This window comes from Magnolia sinica, chromosome 14 (genome assembly GCF_029962835.1).
Source record: "Magnolia sinica isolate HGM2019 chromosome 14, MsV1, whole genome shotgun sequence".
Lineage (NCBI taxonomy): Eukaryota > Viridiplantae > Streptophyta > Magnoliopsida > Magnoliales > Magnoliaceae > Magnolia > Magnolia sinica.
Window position 1 is genome coordinate 9,071,300 of NC_080586.1, and position 7,727 is coordinate 9,079,026.

General features: G+C 43.8%; 1 non-coding gene across 1 annotated transcript; it reads right to left on the reverse strand.

The window, feature by feature from the left end:
- Window positions 1–4,554: 4,554 nt before the first annotated feature.
- Window positions 4,555–4,661, reverse strand: LOC131226411 (small nucleolar RNA R71). Its single transcript, XR_009161798.1, has one exon. It is a non-coding gene; the product is annotated as a small nucleolar RNA R71 (small nucleolar RNA).
- Window positions 4,662–7,727: the final 3,066 nt, after the last annotated feature.

Here is a 7,727-nt window from a genome sequence, read left to right on the forward strand (position 1 = left end):
CTCGTATCATAAAATGATCTTTAAAAATAGATGGACGGCATGGATTAAACACATACATCATGGTGGGGACCACATAGCACCGACCACGAGCCATTGGCTTGTGTTAGGGAGAGTAGACTAGCCAATCTGTTTCCCACGGACACACGCAAGCTACATAAGGGTGACAGCTTGTTGTAGCACGTGTCATGTGAAGACGAGCACGTACGCACCTCGAACTCCGAGTTGTACGAACGACTCAAATGAGATCAAAGTTACATGGGCTCCACCATAAATTTATTTTCCATCTAATCCGTTAATATTTAAAAAATACATAGATGAAGTGGAAAAACAAATTTCATATTGATCCGAAACTTCTGTGATCTGAAAAGGGTTTCAATGGTAAACGATCAATCCTCCACTGTTTTTTTGCAGTGCGGTCTAAATGATCTTTAGATTTGTCTTATTTTTCAACTCAAGCCTTAAGACAAGCTCTCTAAATGGATGGACGGTTTAGATATAACACATACCTCCACCACCGACCACTTTGCTCTTTCAATCCGAATGGTACCCAACCTGATCCGATTTGGTTTTTTTGACCAGGTCGGACTCGATTTGGGTCATACTAGAAGTGCATCGGTTCGAATCGAGTCAGATGACCCGGACTCGGTCCCGGATCGAGTCGAGTTCGGATCAAGCTATGTAGAATCCGAATCGAGTCGAGTTGGACCCAATCCAATCTGACTCGATCCGATGCCCAACTCTACATGGGACTCACCCATGCCGTCCACCTGTTTTGTATCATCACTGTCCATCCAATTGACAAGCTCATCCTAAGGCTTGAGACTAAACATAAGGTAGATATATCAGGTGGACCACACTGTGGAAACAGTGGAGCATTGAACGCCTAACATTGAAACCCTTTTAGGAGTGTAGAAGTTCTGGATCAATGTGAAATTTGTTCTCCCTCTTAGTTCAGGTCTTTGTGACCTTATGAACAGATCGAATGGAAAATAAACAATTATGGTTGGCTCTGGGAATTTTAAATAGTGGAAATCATCATCTCCACTGTTATTTGTGGTATGGTCCAGATGATCTTTCGTTATGATTCATTTGTTTGGAAATGCTCTATAATGATCTTTAAAATACATAAATGGTGTAGATGGTCCGGCTCATTGATGCGGCCCACTTGATGTATATGAGGCCCATTAGTGTGGCCCATTGATACGGCCCACTTGATGTATATGAGGCCCATTAGTGCGGCTCATTGATACGGCCCACTTGATGTATGAGAGGTTGTTGAGGGTCAAATATTGCATATCAGACCCATTTAGTGCATGGATTTACAAACATAATACCGTTTAATGGCTGATTTAATCGCATTTGTAATACAGGGTGTGTTTAAGAGCCTGGACTGAAAAAGGTGGTAAATGCATGGATTTGACGCTCCAGAAGCACCAAGGCAAGGAACGGACTCTAGAAGACCAAGAGCGACGGAATTATACACTAGGGGTCCAAGAAAACCGAGAAATTGAAGCTCAAGTGACCTAAAAAGTGTCCAGAATGCAAGATCATAGGGTTCCCACCATCTGATCAGTTCAAAACTCCATACGTGGCCTGAAGACCATAAATGAACCGTACACGTGAAATTTCAGCTCTTGTATCATTGTGGAAGTGGCCCAACGGACAGATCAGCCCACAAATTATCAATCTGGGGCCCGCCCGATAGCTGGATATACTTCATTTTTGGTTTCAACCCCTTAAATGAGATAGAGAAACGGATGGATGGAGCGGATTTGGCATGAACATCATGATGGGCCCCACCTTAGGTTGCATGTGTACACATTACATGGATGTGTGACGCGCACCGGACCCATGAAATCGGTCAGCGCGCTCGCTGACCGATCCCTTCTTCAAAACAGGTTCTCTCACCTGCGAACGCAAAACAGAGCCTGCGGAAGTGTCTTGTGGGCCACCATCATGATGCGACGGTCCGATCTGGACCGTCCATTGGAATCCCACGGTCCACTGGCCAAAACCTAGGTGACCTTTTGGCCCCATGCAGATGCAAACACGAAGATCGATGCACAACATAAGATGAACGGTGAATTGAGTGAGTACAATGGGCCACACAAGAACCTACGAAAACTACTCCTCCCCGACTGATTTTTCACAAGGAATTCAATGGACGGTGGGGATTTCTCAACTGATTTCGATCAGGGCCTCCACCAACGTCCCAGCGTAAGAAGCACCGAGCTCTGTTGCGCGCAACCGGAATTTTCGGGCCGTTCCGTGATCAAGAGGAAGATCGGATTCCCTATCTGAACCGTCCAAATTCTGTCCATGGTGGGTCTGATTAGAACCAAGACGACTGAACGTCTTGGATCAAGTTTTGTTGCAGAAAATTTCGTTCCAAACGGACGTCTTTCGCTTTGCTGCGTAACAGAGAGTCGGTCTTCTAGACTGACTCTTCTCCAGCCAGATACACCAGGGGGGAAGACGCTGCGGAAGGTGGGGTTTTTCGCACGCCAACCTCAGCCTATAAGAGGTCAGTGGCTGCTGCACGTCAGAAAAAAAAAAGGAGGAAGAGTTTGGGGTTTTGTGTTCTTGAAGGGTGCTCGAATTCGGCCGAACGTGGAGCTGGGTGGCTGGAGTCTTTTTGTTTGGCTGAGAAGCTGGCAGTGTGAGCAGAGGCCGGACAGTGGACTCGTGAGCTGGACTCGGTTTTGGAAGGCTTGAACGTGGACAGGGAGAACCACGAGGGGAGAGTTCTTTTGGAGGCTAGACGTGTGGCTGGTTTTTATTCTTCTTCCTTCTTGTTCTTTTCTTTCCCTTTCTCGTTTGATAAGTATTTATTTTAGCCCATTCATGTGTGGCTAAACCCCTTAGCTAGGGCTAAGGGGTGAAGCTTGTGGCGTGATGGGAGATTCTACTTTGTGCCTTTAAATTTCATAAACTGAACTTGATTTAGTGATGACTATAAGGAATATTTTTTTCTTCGTCGTAAATGGTCCATTGTGACTGAAATTACAATGGGTTTGCAATGGCTCTGAATATTTCTTTCCCCTTTTTATGAAGTCAGGAAGCCCTGTTGTTCACTATCGTCTCCTAGGCATGGTTGGATGATCGCACCCTTCCTAACTTTCATGTACTTTTGATTGGTTGGTAATTAGTTTAATCCTATTATTTGCTTTGTCTCCTGGGCATGGTTAGATGATGGAATCCATTCTAATTCATACACCTTTCACCTCTTGAAAACCAAATCAAGTAAGTTCAGTTTGACTTCCATAACCCTTGATGCGAGCATAAGATCTCCTTGATCTCTACAAGTGGATCCTCTGAATCCCTAGTTTCCTTCCTCTGAGTTACTTACGTTTTAGATAATCATTCCGCAATTATTTCCTAAATTCTATTTGTTTTCGATCGCATCTTCGACTAGTTCTAGTTCTTCTTGGTTTCAGATAACGTACAGGTATCAGTCCCTGTGGATTCGACCTCGGTCTTATCGTTACTACATCACAACCCTGCACTTGGGGTGTGAACAAGTTTTTGGCGCCGTTGCCGGGGACTGACGGCTACGATTTTCTGAAATTAATTGGTTTTAGGATTAGTTTAAGATTAGGATTTTATTAACCTTAGTTTTTATTTATTTATTTATTTATTTTTTTTTGAGTTCAAAACTAATTTTGTTTCCTAATTTATTTTTAGAATATTTGTTTAGGAACTAACCTTCTTATTTTGTAGGCCTTTAAGATAGAAATCTCTAATTCGGTACACTCCTTCCCTACTTTCTATTTTTCAACTCTCTTTTAGTAATTTACTTTCTAGTATAAGACTTTCCTAGTTTATTTTAGAAGTTTCCACTTTCTTTTAGAATCTAACTTATTTTATTTTTATTTTGCAGGTCTTTAACTTAGGACTCCAATTTGGTAATTTCTTTCCAACTCTCCCTTTCTTTTTAGATTTTCATTTCCTTTCTTAGGATTAGACTTTGAATTAGTTGAGGGTTGTGAGTGTTTCATGCCCAAGTGGGCCCGTGACAACACTCGACGTCTCTTGACTGAAGGAGGATTGGTGGAGGGGTTGACTATCCATCGCAGGACTAGACACCGCTCAAAATCCCCTGAGTTAACTGAGGTTATGGCTGAAGACCAACCTCCTCCACTTCCACCAAGGGTGGAGGATACCCAAGATGAAAATGAGGTGCAACAGGCACCCCCGCCTCGTACTTTACGAGATTTTCTACAACCGGCGGGAGTGAGTACGCCCTCATGCATGATTTTTCCTGAAAACACAGGACAAATGGACATCAAGCCAGGAGTTATCCAACTCCTTCCCAAATTCCATGGACTTGAATCTGAAAGTCCATATTTACATTTGAAAGAGTTCGATGAGATAATAGCTACATTATGTTTTCCTAATGTATCTGAAGATACAATTAGGCTGAAACTCTTTCCTTTTTCCTTAAAAGAGAAAGCTAAGACGTGGTTACATTCACTGCGTCCTAGATCCATTGGCACATGGAACGACATGCAGAGGAAATTCATAAAAAAATTCTTCCCACATCATAAAACGATTACCCTCAGAAAAGCAATCATGAACTTTGCCCAAAAGGAAGATGAAACATTCTTTCAATGTTGGGAAAGGTTCAAAGATTTGGTCAGTTCATGCCCACAACACGGGTTTGAAACGTGGCGCATTACAAATTTTTTCTATGATGGACTGACATCTTCCATGCGCCAAATGGTCGAGACAATGTGTAATGGAGAGTTCATTAATAAAGATGTCGACGAGGTATGGGACTACCTCGACAGTTTGGCTGAAAAAACACAATCTTGGGACTATTACCCAAAGTCGAACACCACGTCTAGGCCGACTCAATTAAAGGAGAAAGGTGGATTATATCTCTTAAAAGAAGAGGATGATCTCAAGTGTAAAGTGACTACGCTCATAAGGAAAGTCGAGGCCATGGAAGGAAAGAAGGATAAGGTCAATGAAATTGTTTGCGGCATCTGTGATTGCAACATTCACACAACTGAAAACTGTCCTACAATACCTGCCTTTCGAGGAGTGTTGAATGAACAAGCCAATGCCGTAAATAATTATCAAAGACCTTTTATTGGACCTAACTCTAACACATACAATCCTGGCTGGAAAAATCATCCAAACTTCAGTTGGAGAAATGGACAAACGGCGACTCCTCCAGGTTTCTTCAATCAAAATCCAAATCAAGTGAAACCTTAAGAGGAACCGGTTCAAAATCCCATACAAGAGCTAGCTCAGGCAATGCGGGGAATTACAGATTTTATGCAAAAGATAGATTCTCGTATGACGGTTATAGAAAAGGGGATGCTTCCTGCACAACCTATCCCCAATCCTAAACCGCAGTACGAGAATAATGATCCCAGCTCTTCAAATCAGATGGGGCATGCTAAATCCATCACCACTCTTAGGAGTGGGAAGATCATTGATAAAACTCTTCCGGTTAGGCCCGAAAAGCCTCAAGAACCAGAAGAGGACAACAATGATGGATCCAGTGATGCCCCACAAAAAGTAGAACCGGAACTTCTAGAGAAGCCAGTTGCTCCATTCCCCCAACGGTTGGTTTCACCAAAACCTCTCTCTAACTCTCAGGATATCCTAGAGGTGTTGAAACAGGTGAAAGTCAACATTCCTCTGCTTGATGTCGTTAAACAGATACCTTCATATGCCAAATTCCTAAAAGACTTATGCACGACCAAGCGACGGAAAATTATTCAAAAGAAAATCTTCTTGACTGAGAAAGTGTGCCATCCTGAAGCAAGACGTGCCACAGAAATTCAAGGATCCCGGTAGCCCAACCATATCATGTGTAATCGGGAACCATCGAATTGATCACGCACTTCTTGACTTAGGAGCGAGCGTCAATTTGATTCCCTACTCGGTATACAAACAGTTAGGTTTGGGTGAATTAAAACCCACCCTAACCACACTACAACTTGCTGATCGCTCTGTTCGTGTACCAAGAGGGATAATTGAGGATGTGTTAGTCCAGGTCGATAGATTTTACTACCCTGTAGACTTTATCATCCTGGACACCGAACCCATCAATAACATGAGCACTCAGATTCCCGTCATTCTTGGTCGCCCATTCCTCGCCACGTCAAATGCAATTATCAATTGCAGGAATGGTATCATGACTATGTCTTTTGGTATCATCACTAAATCAATTGCAGGAATGGTATCATGACTATGTCTTTTGGAAACATCATTTTTGGTTTCAACCCCTTAAATGAGATAGAGAAACGGATGGATGGAGCGGATTTGGCATGAACATCATGATGGGCCCCACCTTAGGTTGCATGTGTACACATTACATGGATGTGTGACGCGCACCGGACCCATGAAATCGGTCAGCGCGCTCGCTGACCGATCCCTTCTTCAAAACAGGTTCTCTCACCTGCGAACGCAAAACAGAGCCTGCGGAAGTGTCTTGTGGGCCACCATCATGATGCGACGGTCCGATCTGGACCGTCCATTGGAATCCCACGGGTCCACTGGCCAAAACCTAGGTGACCTTTTGGCCCCATGCAGATGCAAACACGAAGATCGATGCACAACATAAGATGAACGGTGAATTGAGTGAGTACAATGGGCCACACAAGAACCTACGAAAACTACTCCTCCCCGACTGATTTTTCACAAGGAATTCAATGGACGGTGGGGATTTCTCAACTGATTTCGATCAGGGCCTCCACCAACGTCCCAGCGCAAGAAGCACCGAGCTCTGTTGCGCGCAACCGGAATTTTCGGGCCGTTCCGTGATCAAGAGGAAGATCGGATTCCCTATCTGAACCGTCCAAATTCTGTCCATGGTGGGTCTGATTAGAACCAAGACGACTGAACGTCTTGGATCAAGTTTTGTTGCAGAAAATTTCGTTCCAAACGGACATCTTTCGCTTTGCTGCGTAACAGAGAGTCGGTCTTCTAGACTGACTCTTCTCCAGCCAGATACACCAGGGGGGAAGACGCTGCGGAAGGTGGGGTTTTTCGCACGCCAACCTCAGCCTATAAGAGGTCAGTGGCTGCTGCACGTCAGAAAAAAAAGGAGGAAGAGTTTGGGGTTTTGTGTTCTTGAAGGGTGCTCGAATTCAGCCGAACGTGGAGCTGGGTGGCTGGAGTCTTTTTGTTTGGTTAAGAAGCTGGCAGCGTGAGCAGAGGCTGGACAGTGGACTCGTGAGCTGGACTCGGTTTTGGAAGGCTTGAACGTGGACAGGGAGAACCACGAGGGGAGAGTTCTTTTGGAGGCTAGACGTGTGGCTGGTTTTTATTCTTCTTCCTTCTTGTTCTTTTCTTTCCCTTTCTCGTTTGATAAGTATTTATTTTAGCCCATTCATGTGTGGCTAAACCCCTTAGCTAGGGCTAAGGGGTGAAGCTTGTGGCGTGATGGGAGATTCTACTTTGTGCCTTTAAATTTCATAAACTGAACTTGATTTAGTGATGACTATAAGGAATATTTTTTTCTTCGTCGTAAATGGTCCATTGTGACTGAAATTACAATGGGTTTGCAATGGCTCTGAATATTTCTTTCCCCTTTTTATGAAGTCAGGAAGCCCTGTTGTTCACTATCGTCTCCTGGGCATGGTTGGATGATCGCACCCTTCCTAACTTTCATGTACTTTTGATTGGTTGGTAATTAGTTTAATCCTATTATTTGCTTTGTCTCCTGGGCATGGTTAGATGATGGAATCCATTCTAATTCATACACCTTT